We start from the raw sequence: 22,082 nt of genomic DNA, 5'->3' as shown, positions 1-22,082 counted from the left end.
AAGACTACTTTCTCCTTTGCTCATTTGCTTTGCATACATGAGGACCTGCTAGGTGCCAGGGGTTCACCAGTTTGCCACCTTAATTACATATTAAACCCTGACCACTATCAGGTGTGTAGGACCCAGAGGCAGACACACGGGCCTGTCCTCAGGACACTCAGAGTTTAGTGGGCAAAGATGCAGGGACAGAAGGACAGGCTCTGATTGACCTGAAGGCATCAGAAAGAGATCAGAGCTATGAGTTTTGTGAGATCGGAGAAAATAGGTGTTTGCTGTTTGCGGTGGGTGCTCAGATGCTGGAGGAGCCTAGTGTGTTCTGGGCACTGTGGGTGATTAGGTCTTGGTTGGAGCCTAGTGTATTCTGGGTGGGTACTGTAGGTGATAGGGGCTTGACTGTAGCTCAGTGGAATCTGAGTACTATGGGCAATTAGGGTTTGGTTGGAGCTTAGTACATTCTGGGTACTGTTTGGTGATTAGGGTTTCTCTGGAGCCTAGTGCATTCTGGGTACTCTAGGCAATAGAGGCTTGACTGGAGCCCAGTGAAATCTGAGTACCATGGGTAATTAGGGCTTGGTGGAGCCTAGTGAACTCTGGATACTGTTGAATGATTAGGGTTTGACTGGAACCTAGTACTCTCTGGGTACTGTTGGTTGATTAGGGTTCGGCTGGAGCCTAGTGCACTCTGGGTACTGGGGGTGATTAGAGCTTGACTGGGGCCTAGTGCACTCTGGATACTCCAAGTGATGGGATTTGGCTGGAACCTGAGTCATGAATAGCAAGGCTTGGGGAGGAGGATGGGACAACACACAAAGATCTCCTTGACCTTAGGATAGTGGCAGGCTGCTGCAGGATCTCAAGCAAGAAAGAAGAACCTTTAGATCTGTGTTTTTGAGGGATCACTTGGGCTGCAGCAGTGAAAAGGCCAAGGACAAGGTCAAGCTGAAAGCTGGGGCTATTGCAGTAGCCAAGTGAGGGAAGAGAAGAGCCTGAGTGCAGGCTGCTGCCACAGGGAAGGGCTCTGAAGAGGAGGCATTCACAGCCTCGCTGACTGAAGTGGGGAGAAGGGAGGGGGAGTGCCAGGTGACCGGCTTGGACACAGAAGGTTAGGACTTTTCTCTGAAGGGTAGGCCAAGGGATTCAGCCCAGGTATCTGGATTCCAAATCTGTACAGTTTGAAGCTACTGACCACGCCCTTCCTCTGACAAGTTTGACAGGGGAAGATGGTGACTTCTGTTTCAGACATGGTGAGTTGGTGGCCCTTAGGGCATCTGAAGGGATTGGTTTTGTAGGTGATTTGTTATTCAGATGTTCTGGGGCAAGGTCTATGTGTCCTTACTTAGAGGTAGCAGCTGCAGGCTACCAGAGTAGCTGAACACACCCAGGGACTGTGTAGAGTGAGAAACAAACCAGTGAGGGAGAAAAACTAGTTGAGGGAGATGGGGAAGAATGACCTGAGTGGTCAGTGGAAAGTCAAAATAGACTGGCAACCAGGGAGGCAACCAGGAAGGGGCCAACAATAGTCAGGACATTTAAACTTGTCCTTTTCATGCAGCGATGGTTTCCCAGTAGGTCAGAGGTAACTGTGGCAAGAGCAACTTTAATTCCATCTAGTGATTAAAGCAGTATAAATGATTTCGGGCACAGGTTTCATTCATGGGGCTCTCAGAGGAGTACTGTCATGTCCTATGTCAAGTATTTTAGAAAGTTACTTTTTGTTTATTGTGGTAAAATATCCATAACATACCATTTACCTTTTCAACCATTGTTAAGTGTGTGCAATTTAGTGATACATTCCCATTGTCGTGCATGTTAGAATGTTAGCTGTTCATTATCATTGAGTGGAAAAACTGACTTGGAAAGCAAGTCGGTAATGATCATTTTTCTTTGAAGTCACCTTAAACTATATTCCTATGACTCAGTAACTGGATAATCAGATGTACAGTTAGGTTACGTTACAGATGCCGTTTTGTTCTCTGTGTACTGTTATGATGCCTAGAAAGGGAGCGAGTGAAGACTGACCACACTTCCCACCCTCTTTCTCACCACACACCCAAGGGTACACACACATGCGTCATCACATGTAAGCAGCTGAGAAGATGCTGGGGTTTGGATTGAATTGTAAAGCAAGCCCCCTACTCACCAGTTCTGATCATGAACAAGGTACCTGACTGCTCTAAGTCAGTTTCCTCGCCTATGAAATATGTGCAGACAGTTGAGAGGATGAATGTGGTTGTCATCCATCAACCACAGTGTTCTAGAGAAACACTGGTGGGCATTTGCATGTTGCGCACTTGTTGTGATGTGATGGCCACCATTCCGCTGAAAACATGAATCCTGCACTGAGATCATCAACCCTTTCCTCTTCCATGAGGGCCTGCTCATGTGAGGGATCCTCTGGGCTCACAGCAAACTTGGGAATTTTATTGAAAGAGAAACTTTGGCGTGGGGCTGCCGACCAGCTTAGGACCACTTAGGAGAATAACTACACGGGCAGGGCATTATTCTGCACTGTGAGGGCGAGAATCTGCTTCATGACTGTTTTTCCAGAGGGCGGCTAGATAAATTAGCTCTCCAATTGCACCCTTTCAGGGCTCCATATACTGTATTCTTAAAGTCTTAACCACTTCCTGGTAGGAGAGGGTAATAAACTCAAGGAAAAATTCTCCTGGACAGATCATCAGACTATTTGAATATCTGTCACTCACAGAATGTTTTGTTACTTACTAAGAAAAGACACTAAAGAAATAGAATACTGGTAGCCATTTTCAAGTTTTATCTCACATGCCTTTAGAACAGCTCTCGCTTTCCTTTCCCTGTGTTCTCAGTCATGAAAACGCTTATATACATTTTCTCTGTGTTGTTAAATATTAACTCATGAAACTAACTCATAACCCCTGATGCGGCTGTTGGCCTCATCCTGTCATTTGCCATGTTCTACCATAAATTTCTTTGCCTTTCTTCTGGAGGGGCTGATGGCAGCTCTATTTGCTATATTGCTGGTATGAGAACGTGTACTCCAGGGTGAGCATAAGTGATTGCTTGAAGAGGGGCGTTGCTTTAACTGGCATATAATTTGTTTTCTATTGTATTTTCTTTTCTTTTTTTTTTTTTGAGTTGGAGTCTCACTCTGTCGCCCAGACTGGAGTGCAGTGGCCGCCCACTGCAGCCTCAACCCGCTGGGCTCCGGTGATCCTTCCGCCTCAGCCTTCCGAGTAGCCGGAATTACAGGCGTGCGCTACCACGCCCGGCTAATTTTTTGATTTTATTGTAGAGATGAGGTCTTGCCTGCCCAGGCGGGTCTCGAACCCATGGGCTCAGGCAGTCCATTCACCTCAGCCTCCCAAAGGCACGGGATTACAGGCTGGGCCACCGAGCCCGGCTTCTATTGTATTTTCAAATGTCTCTTCTGGGGGAAAAGTTGTGTAGGAGCCACCTTCCACCTGCTGGTCTGCAAACATGTATGAACACAAATGTTTGGGGTGAAGTGACAGGCAGCGCCTTGTTTTATATGGTTTTTTGAGTTTGCTATGCCTTCTGAAGAGTGTTTCCTCTACATGGTGAACAGCCCCCTCTTCCCCCCACCCAAGCCAGCAGCCAGGTCCACAGGAACCAGGTGTGCTGAGGCTGAGGGGGTTTCGTCAGGTTCTCTGGGTTATGACGACCTGTCCCACTCATCTGTGTGGTGGTCAGACGGGTCCTCTTTTTGTGATGTTTGCAGCTGCTGCTGACTGAGACTCTGGAACAAGGGCCTTTCTGGTGATTCTTTAGTGATGAAGTCAGAATCGGGAGCTCTTTGTTTTTAAAGCTATGACCTCTGCCCTGATAGAAACTAATCTCAAGGATTCTGAGGAGCCAGGGCAGGGTTGAAGCCGGGTTGGATGCTTTCAGGAGAGGCTGCAGGGCCTCAGCTCTGGGGAAGAGCTCCCAGATGACAGAGTAGGGCAATTCAGAGGCCCAGGTGAGTGGAACGGCTCAAAGGCCCTCTGAACCGCCTGCATGGAACACAGAGACCAGAAAATTACAGGTCTCTGATTAAAGACTGTTATTTTTTCTTCATTTCCTTTCTGTGGACTTTTGATGATTCTTGTAGAAAAGGGTACTTTGTGTCCAATCAAAGTTGGCTCTGTCTGCTCTTGTTTGAAAGCTGAAAGGTGCTTATGTCCCTTTTAACCTATTGCTTTTAAAAGCATGTCTTGCTTGTTATTTTCTTTGTGTCAGTTCTGGGAAAGGGCTTAGAACTCCCTCTAAACCAAAGGCAGATTGTTGGGGTGAAGGCAGGAGAGGAATTCAGGGCTATTTAGTTCCAGCCCAGCTCTCCATCAATATCAGTTTTATGTAAATAGAGGGAGGAATTTTGCTAAGTTCCAGTGTTACTTGGAGTTTCTGTTTCTTCCCCACATTAATTTGATTTGTCAAAGTGGCATTATTGTCTAAGTGTGTAAAGCCCTGACCCTCGAGTGTAAACAAGAGCTCTTGAAATGGAGTAAATCTGGGGAAATATATGATTTATCCTCTTTGGCCAAAAGTACTGCTTTCCTTGTATTAGGGCAGGAGCATGTAACTATCCTTACTTAGCTGGAAATGCTTGCTGAGAGGCCTCAGGGCCTTCATCCTTGGTCATTTGATCACTGTTGAGCTCGCCTCGGCGCTTGGAGCATGATTTTGTCTGGTATCTTGTATCGCTCCCTTGCCTCTTTTTAGAAAGAATCATATACAGCCCTGATGTGTAAGAGTTCGACATATTGTAGCTGCGATGAGTCTTGGGTTGAGACTTTCCTTTTGGCTCACCCCTTTTTGCATGTGTGCAGCATATATATGGCATGGTGCTCTACAGGTGAGTTTTGTTTTTATATTAAGGAGTATAAAAGAGGGGCCGGGGCTGTTGTGGTGATCATGATTTGATAAAAATAATAAGCTATGTATTGAGCATTTTCTAAGTTTAACTGCTGTGCTAAATCATACTTATACACAAACACACACATAAAAGATATATTTAAATTTCATACTAACCATATAAAGTAACTCTTACAAATAGCCCCATTGTATAGATAAGGAAATTGAGACCTCTAATCCCTGGACCTTGTCTGATTTGCTAGTGATGACTTTAAAGCGAGAGTTAACATTTATTGAACTTGTACACTGTACCTTGGCACTGCTGAGAGCTATGTAAATATTTCATTTAATCCACCTAATAATTCTATGATGTGAGCACTGTTATTATCCCCTTTTAACAAATGGAAAACCTGAGATTTAGGGAAGGTAATTTGCCCTAGGTCACATACAAAGAGCTACAGGAGCCAGAACTCCAACCCAAGTCTGCATGACTCCCTTAGTGCCTGTGTTTATAACCGCTGTTTTTTTCCTAACAACTCTCTCTTTCTTTGACTTGAAATATGTTATGATAATATCATTTAAATGTGTATAAACATCTCATAAAGAATTTGCATTAGTTCTTATAACTTCTAAATAACCATAAAACCAAAATATTAACAACAAACAGTTCAAAGCCAACACAATTTAAATATAGACTTTCGTGTGACGGACGGTGATCTTTTCCTGAGACTGAATCGCCCATTTATCCTAGCTGGGTTAAATAGCTGTAAGACGTAGCTACAGATTCAGAGTTATATTTCATCTATTTTGGCATGTTGACTTGAACAATTCCAGTGTACATGATGCCTTTTCACATAATTTTTCTGTTTAATATGGCACTAATGATATTAAGGCTTTGCTGACACAGAATATCCAAACTTTACGTATTTCACCTCTCCTCTGCTCTGTGACACTCCTCACTCACTGTAATAGGGTGCCACTTGACAGCTCTGCTAACCTGTCTGTGTCTCTTGAAGATAAAGACAGATTTGTGGTATCATTTTAAAGTAATAATTAAATATGCATTTAATTCATTTATGGTCATAATTGAGACTAGAAACATTCATTATTGCCTATTTCCTGTTACTCTTCCTGCTAATGAAGTTGGCCTTTTAAAGGAAGGACACAGTCCTGCTCTCCCCAACTCACTTCTGTGTTTCATCGTTGAGTGGATGATGTGGCTTAGACCCGCTCCCCAGTCCTCTGGTCTTAATGGTCCAGCTTCTCCTATGGTTCTCTGGCCTTGTTCCCCAGTGTCCTGAGAATGAGGCTCCTTCCCAAGTCATACCTAAGGTCTTCTCACCAGGGGGCCTGGCCAGCCAGGATATGACTCTCCACAGGGATCATGGGATTGTCATGTGACTATACAAAGGTGGATTGGAGAAGAGGCCTGGCACAGCTTGTCTTTACTCTGGACAGTACAGAGCCATTGTCAGCTTTGTGAGGGAGAACATTATGTGCTTTGTGTTTTGGGGAGTAACTCTGCCCTTCTTGTCCACTGGGCTGCCACAAAACAGTCATAGTTCATGCAGTTGAACAAGTTCAACCTGATAATTTTCCCTTTGAAGGCATCCCTGGAAAAGTTAAATGGAGAACTTAACATCCAAATCAGTATTTACCATAAATGAAATTTACCAGAACCATTTCTCTTCTTGGCAGTTTTGCCACTGAAAAGATGGTCATCTATGGAACCCTCATTCAGTTTTCTTGTGTTTCACTTGGGCTTCTTGAGTTCTGTGTGTGTAGAGCCTACCAACCATATGTATGAATCACTGTGAGAACTTTGAGCATGGAGTTGTTGGGGGGAGTATCTAGTTACTCAGCGATAGAGGAATCTCAATTTTTGAAAGGGCTTAATTGAATTACAGAATGCACCACCTGGTGAGTCCAAGCTGCAGCCCCAGGACAGTACAGAGCCCAGATCCCTCTTTTCCTTTGTAATCCTTACCCCAAAACACAGTGGTGTTCTCTGACCTGTTCCTGGTTGAATCTTATTTTCCATTTCCTTTGTGGGGTCACTGCAGGGTCTTATTTCATGTTCTCTTCAGGAGGTAATTGCTCTTCTGCTGTTTTTCCAAGCTCTCCTTTTTGGCATTTTTCCTTCCCACCTTGTGACAGTGGAAGCAAATGTTTGCACAGTTGGCTTTTTCATTCTTGATGTCTATGTGGAGTGCAGGAGAGGAGAAAAGGGCAGAGGGAGAGGCTGCCCAGCCTTTAGTGCCTAAAAGACCACCATCTCATTCCCACAAAGGGATGTGATGGTAACTCCAAATAAAAAACATTGAAAACCTGAGAATAATTACCCTCTGAAGAGTCATGGAGACCTCTGATCTCTTCAGGTGTTGTATTATAAACAGTTTATAAACATGAACCTGAAGAATTTGGGCAAAGAAGTGGGAGCAGTGGTTTTCACATGTCTAAGTTATAAGAGGAAAAAAAAAAACTAATGGGAAAACACTTGCTTTTATTTTTATCTCCAATTCTTTCTCATATCATCCTACCAGGCAAGGCAAACCAAGCATAATAAACAATTACTAAAGAGGAACTTAGCAGAGTGTTTAGGCCAGAGCTGTCCAAGAGAACTTCCAGCCATGATGGAGATGTCTCTACCTGCTCTGTCCACTTAGTAGCTTAGCTACTAAGCACACATGACTTGAGATGTGGCTACAGTGACTGAAGAACTGAATTTGTCACTTTAGTTCATTTCAACTAATTTAGGTTTAAGTAACGACATGTAGCTAGTGGCTACGATATTAGGCCCGGTTCAGGCAGCAAGGAGAATTATGTGGTAGCCTCCTTTCTCCCCTCTCACAGCAAAACTTCTCAGAAACAGGAGCTCCACGCAGTATCTCTAGGGCCTCACTTCCCATCCTGCCCTTGGTCTACTCAGTCTTTCGTCATCCCCACTGCTCCCGTGGAGTGCCTTTGATGCTGCCAAAGGCATCGATAGTTTTTCTACTCTTAACTTCTCAGCAGTGCCTGACCCAGTCTGATTACTCCCTCTTCCTGGCTTTCATGACACCACGACCATTTGGTTATATTCTTTCCTTTGCGGTCCCTCAGAGGGTTGGATCTCAGGCTCCCAACAGTTCTCCATCTGTACTGCCTTCATGTGTGCTCTGCTAAAAAAACATGGCATTAAACCATCTCTATATGCCAGAGATTCCCAAGTTTATACCGCCACCTCTTACCTTCCCACCAAGTTCCAAACTCATATATCCAACTTCCTCATGGACACTTAGATGTCTGATAGGCATTTCAAATTCCGTATGACCAAAACAGCCCTCCTTCTACATCCTCAGAGCCATTCTTCCCAGAGACGTCATCCATGCAGTTACTCAAGGCAAAAATGTACAAGAGTCATCCTTTCTTCCTGTCTCCTTTGGTCAGCAAGTCCTCTCAGCTCTTCCTCCAAATTATATTCCAAGTTCCTCAATTTCTCTCTATCTCCACCGCAGCTCCCTGAGGCAAACCTTTTCATCTCTTGCCTGGAAAATTAATCACAGTGGTTTCCTAACTGATCTTCCTGCTTCCCACTCAAAAGTTGTTCTTCACTTACAACCAGGGTGGTATTCTTACAACACGAATTAACCTTATGCTCTCCTACTTCAAACTCTGTATTTGTTGGCAATAGCTTCATCTGTAAAGCACTGAAAACCAGAACAACAGGGATTTGAACAAAGCGGGGTTTATTTCTATAAAATATTCTAACAGTATAGTTAGTCTAGGGCTGCTGTGGCAATCTCATGACACTGGGACCCAGGCCTCTTCTGTTATGCTAATCCAGCCAGCAGAGAGGTAGAAAAGAAGAGGAAATGCTCTGTCCCACTGAGGTCACTGCTCAGAAGTCATGGATACCACTTCTTACATCCCACTGGACAGAACCCAGCAGCCTGCCCATACCCATTATGAAAGTATCTGGGGAACATTGTCTTATTTTGTACAGCCCTGAACCTGTAGGAATAAGGGGAGAATGGGTCTTGGGACATGGCTAGTAATCTTTGCCGCACCCTTCAGCAGCTTTCATTGCACATTCTGAATTCCTCACCACAGCCCATGATATTCTCTGTGGCCTGAACTTGCTGATGTTGCACGATATTTCAGCTGGGCTGACCTTGTGTCTCTTGCTTGTTCCTTGGGTCATTCATACTCACCTGCCTGACCTTGAAGGCTTGTCACTGGGATCTCTGTTCAATGATGCCTATGAAGCTTTCTCAGGCCACCTGGTCTAGTCAGTACCAAATAATTTCTTCAAACTCACCCTGCCTTTTTAAAAGCATCTCCCACTACCTTAAAATATCTTTATTTATTTACATGTTTGCATCTCCATGCATGCCACTCACCCACTCTAGAGCAAACACCATGAAAGCAGGAAACGTATCATCCTTGTTCTCCACTATATCTGGAGTACCTAGATTTGTACTTGACACAGAATGGGTATCTGAATACTAGTTGGGCAAATGAATGAATTCATGAAACATGATGAAAATCTATGCAGTGCTATTTCAGAATAGATACATGTGTGTGATTATAAAGTATTAAAGCTGGAGGGGGCAGATGTCTTCGTCTAGTTCCCACATACTAGAGATAAAGAAGCAGGATGACTGGTGATATGGGTCGTTTCAGTAGTAGAAGGAATTTACTGAGATATTTCACAAAAGCCTTGTGACTCAGATGCATTTGGACTGAATGACCAGATGATTGGTTGGATTCAAAACTGGTTGCTCAACCATGTCCTACAACTATTGATTAATGAATTGATATCAGTCAGAATAAGGTCTCAGCGACTCAGGGATGATATTTGTGCACAAATCATGTTTTAATGAGTAAAAAATGCAGAGGGATAGTCAATAATGAATGGCCACACAGGGTCACTCTCTTCCTTATCACTAATGTTGATCCTCCCCCCCCCCCCCCCCGGGGAGTTATTGCTGTTATTTTCAGTGTGACTGCATGAAAAGAGGAACAGAGCTGCTCTTACATTCTCTCAGCAGGGGAGGGACAGAGCTGCTCTTGTGTCCTCTCAACAGGAGCCTTTGGGGAAGTTTGAAAAGCTTGTCATCACTGTAAAGAGTCAGGATATGGCTTCCCTACATTCAATTCGTTGCTGTTGACCAACTTCACAACATCAACTCTAAGTGTCCTGGTTCCCACTGGTCCCTGGGTGAGCTTCTAGGCAGAACTCCAGATTCAGCATTGGAGTTCTAGGCCAATTCTGTAAGCCAGCCAGTGATTTGGCAGATAGGCAACACATGATTTAAGCCTGCAGGAACTGAAACTGATGCTTAGAAAATTAAGACAGCAGAGTTACTTATAAAGTATATATATACCACATAACCTCATTCAGGGTCCACCCCCTGTACCCCCAGGCGCAGGAGTGTGAAGTGTCATCCAGCTTTGGTATATGAAACAGACTGATAGTGAAGTGGAGCCAAATGGCCCCAGGTGTACATCTCAGCATTGAGTTATTCCTTAGATGACACTTAGACCTGCAGGTTAGCCCTAAGAATACCACAGAACTCTGGGCCCCTAGGTTCACTCTAGCCATGCAGACTTTTTGTGGGAGATCCTTTGTACTAAGGTCATCATAGACATGAACAGAATTCTTAGCCTTCCCATGTTAGGTTTGTACTAGGACTTGGCCAGACTTTGGGGAGATAGGAAAGGAAAGGTAGGGCAGGAAAGAGGGATGCAGGATATACCTGAATCTGTCTGCATTGTTATGGAAGGGGCATCTTTTAAAATCTGTTGAATGTATTCTATGATTTGAGGCTGGTTATTTGAGGTGGCTGTTTGTAAAGTTTTCAGGCAATCTTGCCTTTTTTCTTCAGTTCCTTTTCCTCCTCACTGTCATTGGCTGTGAAGTTTAGTATAGGCCCAGAGGTTGTACAGCAAGCCACATTCTTTTTCCCAGTGTGGCTCACAGCTGGCTACTATTCTGTTTGAGCCATGAACTGGTGGTGACAACTGGTATGGTAAGGCTGTGCCAGGAGAAGTCTGTTCATCTCATCCAAAACCAGGCCTTTCTTTTTTTTTGAAATGCAAAATGGTGCGTCACTTTTGTATTTTAGTCCATTCTTTGACTGACTGGGTATTATTTTTTGAGCATGGGTGCATCAGCTTTGCAAAGTCAACAGAAAGGTAACTGGTTCCCATAAGACCATTCCCCACTAACAGGTGTGGTGTTGTACTTTATGGAGTTCAAGCAGCTGGCAAAAATCTGAACTGCAACTCATTCCCTGATGCCTGTTCTGTGGCGCTTGATTCTGATTCTTTGGTAAATCTGGAAGGACAACTTCATCACTATACTTTCTAGATAGCAATGTATGACTCCACCACCTGGATGAGCTTAGATCGTCATGGAGTTGGAAGAGGGGTTGATTACAGGAAGACAGCTTCAAATGGTGGAAAAGTGAGGCAGGAGCGAACAAGAGAGAACAAGGATGCCAGGGCACTTGCTGAGACATTGGTTCCATTCCCCATTCTACCTCCCTGCTTAGAGACGCCTTCCCTGCCTGCATGCTCAGAGTCTACCAGCTTGTTTCTCTGATCACAACCTCCTGCTCTGTTTCTCTGCATACTCTTAAGTTGTAAGTGTGATGGAAAACACATAACATAAGATGTACCATCTTAACCATTTTTAAGCATACAGGTCAGTAGTGTTAAGTACATTCGTACTATTGTTTATCCAATACCACCATCCATCCCCCGAACTTTTTCAACTTGCAAAACTGAAACCCTGTCAGCATTAAAAACCAACTTATTATTCCCCCATCCCCTATCTCCTGGTCACCATCATTTTGCTTTCTATGGGTTTGATGATGCTAGGCTCCTCATATTAGTGGTATCATATAATATTTGACCTTTTGTGATTGATTTATTTCACTTAGCATAATATCCTTAAGGTTCATCCCCACTGCAGCATGTGACAAGATTTCTTTCTTTTTTTAAGGCTGAATCTTGTGCTAGTGTATGTATGTACCACATTTTGCTTATCCATACATCCCTCAATGTCTAGAACTTGGGTTTACTTCCATGTTTTAGCTATTGTCTATAATGCTACTATGAACATGGGTATACAAATATCTTTTCAAGTCCCTGCTTTCAGTTCTTTTGGGTATATACCCAGCAGTGCAATTGCTGGATCATATGATAATTTTATGTTTATATTTTTGAGGAACTGCCTGCTGTTTTCCATAGTGGCTATACCATTTTACATTCCCACCACCAGTATACAAGTGTTCCAATTTCTCCACATCCTCACCAATGCTTCTTTTTGGGGGGATTTGTTTTTGTTTGATAGTAGTTATCCTAGTTTGTGTGATCAGCAATACTTCTCATTCTGATATTTTTATTTATTGCTTCTCTCCCCTCATGGGGACGTATGTGAGCACTGTGACACCAGAGCTTTCATCTGACCTATTGACTCCCATGTTTCCAAAGCACCTTATGTGTTTGTGGGATGAATCTTCTTCATTTGTCTGTTGAATGAATCTCTTCCTGTGTTTCTTTGGAGGGCTTCACCTCCTGCTTCTCTAGATCAGCTAATCTTTATGCTCACTAACAAAATGATACAAAGTCAAGAGTTGGAAAGATGCTCTTTCTGCTTGGATGTAGACCATAACAAGTTTTGGGGTGATTTTAGGGTACCTGGTGAAAAAAGTTGCATTTGCCGGAGGTACCTTGTTGGGCTTCTCTTTTAGATAGCAAGAATCTCCCCAAAGACTCTCATGGACCACCAGAACATTCCACTTTGGGATCATCCCCAGGACCTCTTCTCTTTTCCTACCACCTCACCCTGAAAGAATTTAATCAAAGAACTACAACTCCTGGGCTTCTCTTTGAATACAAGACAAATATACTTACTTTTTAGTTGAATTAACTCTTTGAATACAAGACAAACATACTTACTTTATAGTTGCATTTTCAAAGCATTTTATTTTGAAATAATTTAGACTTATGGAAGAGTGGCCGTGGTAGTACAGGGGGTTTCTTTAAAAACGCTTCGCTCATCTAGCTTCAAGGTGAACATCTCACATAATCACTCTACAGTTATCAAAGCTAAGAGGTCAACGTCGCTGCAGGACTACCAACTAGGCTATAGATTTCTCCAGCTTTTTAAATTTGAATTTCCCCAGCTTTCCCACTAATGTCCTTTTCTGTTCTGGGATACTCCATCGCCCATAGTTGTCACGTTTCCTTAGTCTCCTCTGATCTGTGATGTTTCTTTGGTCTTGTCTTTCATGACCTTGACACTGTGGCGAGGACAGCATTGTGAGAGATCAGCATTTTGTAGAGTGTTCCTCAGTGTGGATCTGTCCAATATTTTCTCTTGATCAGACTTAGAGTTATGGATTTGAGGGAAAAGCACACCCCACTCACTGAGTGTACTAGGGGCCCTGCCGTCAGCATGGCTTATCACTGGGAACGTTAGTCTTCATCAGCTAAGCAGCATCTGCCAGGCTTCCCCTCCGAAGAGTCACTTTGTTTCTGTTTCCCTGTTCTGTTTGTCAGGAGTCATTTACTTTTGTGATTTCGTTGAAGGGACTCCCAGAAATGAAGGACAGAGAGTCTGTATGGTCAAATGTGCTGCTCTTCACTGTGTCACTCCTCAACTAACTGCGCGTCTTTTAAATGCACCCACTTTTTTTTTCAAAGTTGATGAGGATTTTATGAGAAACTGAGGTAAAAACAGTGGGATTGAAAGAGAGGACTTGTGTGTTGCTGTTGATGTTTTGGGTTTTTTTTTAGTTGGAGTCTCACTATGTCGCCCAGACTGGAGTGTAGCGGCACGCTCACAGCCACTGCAACCTCGGCAATCCTTCTGCCTCAGCCCTCCAAGTAGCCGGAACTACAGGCATGCACTACCATGCCCGACTAATTTTTCGATTATGTATAGATGAGGTCTCATCATGTTTCCCAGGCTGGTCTCGAACCTGCAGTCTCAGGCAAGCCTTTCGCCTCGGTCCCCCATAGTGCTGGGATTACAGGCTTGAGCCACCATGCCCAGCCAATGATTTTAAGAGCTAGAATGGTGGGAAGAATGATGAACTAGAGAAGGGTCTCCCTTGCCCTGCCCCATCCACAGAATGTCCAGCCCCTGTGGAAACACGACCTCATCCTTTGTGTGTATGGAGCAGAGTGTACAAACTCTCCAGATGTCCTTCTGCTGAGACCTGGGTGGGATACCCTGGGTCCCACTGCTGCCTCCAGCTCTCCCAGCCTGGGTGACCCTTGGGCAGGTCACCAGCAGTCCTAGATTCCCTTTCTTCATCTCTAAAACAAGAGTGGTAGGCCACTCTGAGTTCTTGGGCTGTCCCTGACAAGGCTTGGCACAGCTACTGAGGAGCAAGCAACCTCAGAGCTCAGCGGTGCCAGTCTCCACTGTGGCTGGAAGAACAAGGCTGCCTTAGAAGGACCCGGAGCCTCTTGGTAGCTGCTTTGTTAGGAGCCCTCCCCCCGCTTTCCAACCAGATCAACTACTAGAGGAGGATGAGGAAAAGCTGAGTTCCTGGTGCCCCTTACAGGATTCACGGGGGCTGGCTTTGTGTATTTATCCATGGAACAAGTGAGTTTTTCCTTTTCCTTCCCTCTCTGGTGTTGAGGCTTGTCTGCCTTCCTACAGTGCCTGCTTGGGCCACTGCCAGTCGCAGTGTCCTTTTCTGCCTCCCTCCCTCACCTTTTCTCTTTGACGTTTCTAAACTCCTAATGGTGTGCTGTTAGGTCACAGTGGCCTCCCTGTGATGTTTCTAGCTAATGTGGAGCTGGGTCATTTAATAAATCCATCTTGTCAGATCATTAAAGATTCCGGAGGAGCCACAGAAAGGCGTTAGTTTTTCAAGTCTATTGAAACCCATTCTTCAGTGACCAGCAGGGATGAGTGTTCAGTGGGGAATTTAAGAGCGCATCATTCAGAGTGAGACATGTCGAACCTGGCAGCATTCTGCTTGCGTTAAGAGCTGGGGCACTTGTTGCAATAGCTTGACAGTCTAATGGGTTATCGTGTGAATGTTCTTTACAGAAGATGAGTTGGAAAAAGATGAGATGACCAAATTTTCCTCACGATATGCCAGCTCTAATACGTTTTCTGTCCTGGCAACAAAGTGCTCTCCGAGGAATGTTGTTTGCTTTGAGGACAGGGAGTTTTTGTTTTTCACATGGACCAGTTGCAGGCACATGTGCTTGTGGGCAGGGATGTCCCGAACCCTGGTCAGGCATGGCTGGCACTGAGCATGGGTTGTGACCTCAAGGAACTTCCCCAAGGAACCTATAGGTTTTTAGGGGACTAAGACAATTAGGTCTAAGAGTGGGGGGCAAGGCTAGTCTATAATAAATCCGTCAGTTGTGTGGTTCAGTTAAGACACTTATGTTTCAGGATTTTTTGTTTTATTGTGGTATAATATACATACTATAAAATGTACCATGTTAACCACTTTTAAGTATGCAGTTAAGTGGAGTCAAACATACATTCACATTGTTGTGCAACCATCACCAGCATCCATCTCCAGAACTCTTTTTGTCTTCCCTGAGATTCTGTCTCCATTAAACAGCAGCTCCCCATTCCCTCTCCTTCCTTTGCAACTGGAAACCATCATTCTGCTTTTTGTCTCTATGAATTTGACTACTCTAGGAACCTCATATAAGTGAATTCATACAGTGTTTGCCTTTTTGTAATTGGCATATTTCACTTTTGAGTTCCTGTTTTCAGTTCTTTTGGATATATACCCGGAAGTGGAAATGTTAGATTATATTGTTTGGGAAACTTTTAAAGCTACTATATTCTTTAGAGACTATATTTGAGGTTCAGGTTTAACTTACCACAAGAATTAGTGAATAAAAATGTTATTGATATTTTTTAAAATGAGAGTAACAGGAAGCAAAAAAAAAAATGTGGTAATTACAGTTGAAGTTCAAACTAAGTGTGTTGATGAAGCCGGAAGGCAGCATTGTTTCATGTTTTTCCTTGTAGCATTATATATCTCCATGCTTATTCTTGCCACCAGGAAAATGTGTTTTTAAGGGATTTTCCCACTGATGTGATTTAGAAGTATTTATAACGGGTTTGTAACATTTATAGTTTTTACTTACTTATACTTTTAAAGGATTAAGAATCATTTTTAGATAGAAGTGCTTATTTTAAATGAGTCTGATAGATTCAAATCTATTTTTATAAAGTTGACATATGATAGGAGGTTCTTTAATTTAGAGAAAGAGCAACTGCTTTGCAAAGACTCATTGCAGAATGTCTTTACAAATGCAAACCCTACTAGTACACAAATATCTAAAAGTCGATTTACACAACATTTTTTTTCTCCTGTTTACAGCAGTCTCTAGTCTATAAGCATCTGCTATGATAATGAAGTGCCTTGTGTCATTTTGGCCTGGCACAATTTGTGTTTTTCTCGAGTAGTAGGAGAATTGCTACTAACATCCAGAAACTGGCGCTATTCTCAACCTAGGAGAAACCTGAGGGAATTTAGGATAGCAGAAAATCCAATGTGGCCACAGCCAGAAGAATCTTTTAAAATGGCAACTCTGATCATGTCACTTTATTCCAAACCTTAAATCTTTCGAAGGCTTCAGAATACAGTCTTCACTGGTACTCACCAGGCACATAGTAGGGCCCTAGGGAGCCCTTTCTGCCTTATGCCCTGCCCTTACCCCACCTGCTCTGCTGGTTTTGCTGAGCTGGTTTCAGTTCTTTGTAATCTGCGTCAACACTGGACTTTCTCTAGGACACTCTCCCGTGACATTTTCCTCAGGGCAAAATTTGCTCAAAAAGTCCTCAAGTGAGGTATGTGCCACTTTTTCCAGGGATCTTCTGAACCTTGAGATTTGAGGCTAGAAGCCACTCCTGTGTGTGCCCACAGCAGTCTCTGCCATCCTCGTTTATAGAATCATAGTGCTCATCACATTGATTCTACGCTCAGAATTGTTTTGTTGTATTAACTATAGCATAGATATAAAAATACTAGATAAATGTCAGGTCTAGAGGCTTCTGAGCCCGTACATGCTTGCGGACTCACAGCCCAGCTGTGGTACCTTTGCAGTGCCCTGTGTGTCCCTCAGAGTAACCCACCCTCAGCATAAAAACAAGCCTGAATTTGGTATTGTTCCTTTGCTGGCTTTTCTTTACAATTGTATCTCATCTGTTAGCATCTGTAAGCAATATATCATTTAGTTTTGCATGTTTTTGTACTTTAAGTAAGTCAATGCATACCGTGTATATCCCTCTGTGTATGTCCCTTTGCATGCTTTATTTCACTCAGTGTTATTCCTGAGATGCCATCTGTGTTGATCTTTGAGCTGTCTTTGTTTCTCTGCTGTCTGAATATGCCACCATTATTTGGGCTGTCATTGCTCTTTTTGTGTCTCCCTTTTCTTTCACTTACACCCCTGTCTTCACCTGGATTTATACTTTCAAACTCTAAAAGGATAGATAGCGTTTATCTTGCTCTTTGTCATGTCTTAGGGTCTGGCACATTAAAAAATTTGATCTGAGGGTCTTCCTGTGAATAGTAAGTGGGTTTCCCATTCCACCGTTCCATTCATAATCAGCAGAAATGCCATTCTTATTTGACAAGAGCTTTTTTCTTCCCATACCTTCCCTCGCCACCATACTCTAGATCAGGGCTCAGCAAACTTTCTCTATAACAGGCCAGATGGTAAATATTTTAGACTTTGCAGGCCATATGTTTTTTGTCACAACTACTCAACTCTGCCACTGTAGCATGAAAGCAGTCATAAATTTATGAAAACAAATGGCTGTTCCAATAAAACTTTATTGGCAAAAATAGGCAGTGGGCCATATATGGCCCACAGGCAATAGTTTGACAATATCTGTTCTAGATGACTCACCTGGTCAGAAGGAAGGACATTGTTGCTACTGGGTCAGAGATAGAAAACTTTGATTACAGAGTCCAAGGGACTCTCTTAATCTAGTATAGACAAGGAGAGAACTGGGCTATGGCACCTCATAAGGCCATAAGGCAAAATAAAAGTAAAAGGAGAAAGGTAGCCATTTTCAGACAAGGGTCCAAGTTCATCTTAAGGGTCATTATGTATAGACTACATTGCAAAGCCATAAATAAAAGGACTGCTATAAGATTTGGGTTTCAGGCTAGGACAGAGTTAAGGGAGTCATCTCATTTTATTTCCTCCTGACCCTTTCTTTCCTGATTCATCTCCAACATCTGAGACTTGACCTGGCTGGCTGGGTGCATTGAGAATGAGAGTGGGTGACTCAGCTCTGTCACCCTGTCAAGCATGCAGAATACATTCTCATGGTGGAAATATTATTGCCTTAGCTTTGTTGGATTAAGCAGACCAGCATCTTTGAAGGGTACTAAGTTCGTGTTAAGGATCAACCTTCACTGAGTTATTCTCTTTATGTTAAAGTGGACCCCCTGTCATCATGACATTGGGGTAAATGAGATGGGACTTGCAGGGGAAAAGCACGGCCTTGGGGCACATAGATTGGAATCCAGGACAGTCTTGGTTACCTTGTTATTTAAGCAGGGATGCCTGTGCCTGTCTTGCAGAATTATTGAACAAGGGATGTGACTTGTTCATTGTGGCAGCAAATGAGTTTGAAATGAGTGTGGCTGAGGGAAGTCAAGAGGAGGACGATAAGAAGAGGGATAGGAACTTTATGTTGTACGGCCAGGCATTGTTCTAGCTCTTTCTTCCTTGTTCCAGCTTCACCATAGCCCTGTAAGGAGTAAGTTCCACTACTGTCCCCTTCTCATAGATAGTGAATGGAGCACAGAGGAGGCAGGACACTGTGCTAGGCTCACTTGGCCAGGAAGTGGTAGATGCAGGGTCGAGAGCACAGCATGTCTGCCCAGAGAGTCCTCCCTCTTCACCATGACATGGCTTGTCACAGTGCTGGTGCTGAGAGTTTGACTGTTGTTACATTTGTACTGAGGACTGGTCCTGAGACCCCTCACCACTGAAGCAACTCAATCAGCCCCATTCTGCTGTCCTTTAACTGATCATGCCCAGCCTATGGCAGAATACACCAAAGCTATCCTAGTGAAAGGTGCCTGAAAAAGATCAGAATATAAATTGAAGATGGTTGAGCTGCTACTGTGCTACAGGTACTGTAGCATTTTCCTGAATGGCCAGGTAGACCTTGTTAAAATGAGGATCTTTTCCTCACCTCCCCAGAAGAGGCCCTGGTACACTGGGTAGATGATGTGCCCCTCTGCCTGGCAGAGATAACCACAGTAGGGGACTTCATTTGGTCCCAATGATGGTTCTTGGCTCTAATGAAGGAGACATAGTAAGTGGTCTAGCCATATCAGCTCTGAAGACACATAGCACCCAGGAAATGGTGTTAGTATCTTCACATGCGATATATCTTTGAAGTATTTTTGAAATGTTGAAGATTCAACTCCAGGTAACAAAGTATGGAAGTCATTGGTGCCTCTGCCAATATTTCCCTTGAGGTAGGGCAGGTCCATGTAACTAGTCCTGGCCAGTGACTAGTGTGAGTGGAAGTGACCTGTCCCTTCTGGGCTGAAACATTCAGTTACCTGTGAGACACCTTCTAGGCCTCCTGCACACCAAACAGCAACATTCACAATGATGACTGCTTCTTCAGTGTATATCCCCAAGTGACAATGAGCAGAGACACACCCCAACCCACAAGGGGTATATAGTGTGAACCAAAAATAAACTTTTGATGTTTTAAGCCTCTGATATTTTTAAGAGCTGTTTGTCACTGCAGCACAACATAGCCTGTGACTGATACACAAACCCACAGTAGTTTTCTCCTTTTCTTGCAAACAGCTTGTTTTGACTTGCGATGTGTAGAGTTGTAAAGAGTAAGTAAGAAATTGCAAAATACAGTCCAGTTTCATTAGACTTTGTACATGTTGATTTAAATCTACCAAAATGGTTTCATGATAATGCCAAGAAATGTTGATTCATTAGTCAAGCCATTGTTAGGCCACTCAAGTGTATGTAAATGCTGTTAACTGATGTCTCCAAATGAGTTATTCTCTTGAATATTGTTCTTATCAATTCCTTATTATTATGGTTTGAAATAGTCCTTTTAGAAAGCCTTATACTACGGTCTTACCCAACTATGTCAGCATAGGTTAGTGGAAGTGTTATATTCAAGACTATCATTTCTATTTGCCCAAAATGATTCCTTTAAGTTTGAAACTTTCATCTAAACTATTAACTTTCATCTAACAACTATTCAACTTACTGAGTTTGGGTAAGCCATTCACTCCTGTAGATTGTGTTTTTTCATATACCAAACATTGCTCTGACTTAAAACCTGTTTTCTATCATTTAATGTCTTGAACAGATATTGTTTGAGATATCGTACCCTCACCCTCTCACCTCCTCATCATACTCTCATGTATTCTCTCTCTCTCTCTCTCTCTCTCTCTCTCTCTCTCTCAGCTCTCTTTCAGGTGTGCACACACATGTTCACACACATATACTTTCTCTCCAAAGATTTAAACTGTCCCTTTTCTAAGATCTCTAATACTGGGGAAATGTCTGCACATTATTTATCATCCCTAGTAAACAAAACCACAGGAATCTTTGAAAGCCCCTACTGAGAGCTGAAGGAAACTTGCTGAATAGTCATCAGGTAACTTGAGCCCACCCCAGCTGTGTGACTTCGGTCTGAATTGCATAAGTTTCTGCTTAAGCACATACTCCAAAGGTTTTCAGCTTGTGTTCCAAGTGATATGAAGCGGGGATAGACTCAGTGGGAGGATTTTCATATCAGGGGAAAGGAAAATTGACAGCATTCCAGGCCCCAAAATGTCTGTTTGCCTTTCTCTTTCACTTAAGCTGAACTTTCCAAAACCTCGTGAAAAATACTATCCATCCTCTCCTCTGCCCACCTCCCAACCCCCGCCCCCAAAGCCTTGTAAATATAAAACCTTGAATTTGCTGCATTATGTTCTTTAGTTCCATGACAGTGTTCCATAGCAGGAGATATAAACTGCATTCTGGACAATGGGAAGCATACCCTGAACTTTCTCAGATAGCATTTGGTAATTTTTAGAGTTTATAGGTCATTAAAAAGGTTGACCATTCCCTCAAAGAACTTCCAATCTAAGCAGGTTTTAAACTACTTTGCCAAGAGCATGTTTGGTGCAGGGATGCCTATGGCCCATTGGTGGAGGAGAAGCATGTTTAGAATTGCTGCGCTGGTCTAGACTCAACATTGGAGAACAGAACTTGTCTCAGAGGCAGGCCAGGTATGGGAGGGAATCTCCAGGGAGCCCATTAAGGGCGTCAGACTTACACTGGGGAGGAAACAGACCAGAAAAGGGCAGACTGGCAGTGAGGCCCTGACAAACCATCCTGTGGAGGTAGTCTTTACTTGAGCTGCAACCTAGAGCCTGGGCCACAGTCCAGTTCCTCCTTCATGTTAAAATCTGATGCTGCAAGAGGTTAAGAAGCATACCTAAGGCTGGAAAGATGCTTTCTGAACGAGGGTAAGAACTCAAGCCTCCTGAAAAGCAGTCTAATACCCTTCAGGTAGTGAAAGGAGGTCACAGCTATCAGATCATAAATATACATAACTGAAAAGGAAAAGATGACTTTTCAAGGGAAATTGGCACCTGTTGCTTAAGTAGTAACAGCAACAATGGTCACTTTGTAAAAAAATTTTTTTTTTTTTCATTAATCAGTATTTTTTATTATGGTTTTGTGGGGTACAGTTAAGGGTTAGGTGTACAATGACGTTTCATTCAGGCACCCTGTAGATAAGAAGTGTTTTCCCATCCCCCGACAGATATTTGCTACTGTTAATCCCATCCCCCTCCCCCCCATAGTTTCCCAGTACCATCCATCATTTTCTCATAGTATTGCATTGGATGTTCAAGGTCCATTATATGAGTGAGAACATGTGATATTCGGATTTTTGTTTTTGTGAGAGGTCACTCAGTATTATAGACTCTAGTTCCATCCAGGTTGCATCGAAATTCATGATTTTGTTCTTTTTTATGGCTGCGTAGTATTCCATCGTGTATATGTACCACATTTTTTTAATCCAGTCCTCTTTTGATGGGCAGCATGGTTGTTTCCAGGTTCTTGCTATTGTGAACAATGCTGCGATAAACATACGTGTGCAGGTATCTTTTTTATAGAGTGATTTGTGTTCTTCAGGGTATATTCCCAGTAGGGGGATTGCAGGGTCATATGGAAGGTCAATTTTTAGAGCTTTTAGGAATCGC

At 43.2% G+C, this 22,082-nt stretch overlaps 1 protein-coding gene across 2 annotated transcripts in view; it reads left to right on the top strand.

Annotated features, from left to right (window-relative positions):
* SLC22A23 (solute carrier family 22 member 23) overlaps window positions 1-22,082 on the top strand; it is a 179,874-nt gene that overhangs the window by 50,674 nt on the left and 107,118 nt on the right. The window lies entirely within an intron of this gene.

The sequence above is a fragment of the Carlito syrichta genome, unplaced genomic scaffold (genome assembly GCF_000164805.1).
Source record: "Carlito syrichta isolate Samal-C Ts95f unplaced genomic scaffold, Tarsius_syrichta-2.0.1 Scaffold312069, whole genome shotgun sequence".
Classification (NCBI taxonomy): Eukaryota; Metazoa; Chordata; class Mammalia; order Primates; family Tarsiidae; genus Carlito; species Carlito syrichta.
The sequence above is the reverse complement of the archived record's forward strand: the minus strand, read 5'-3'. Positions and strand labels throughout refer to the sequence as shown.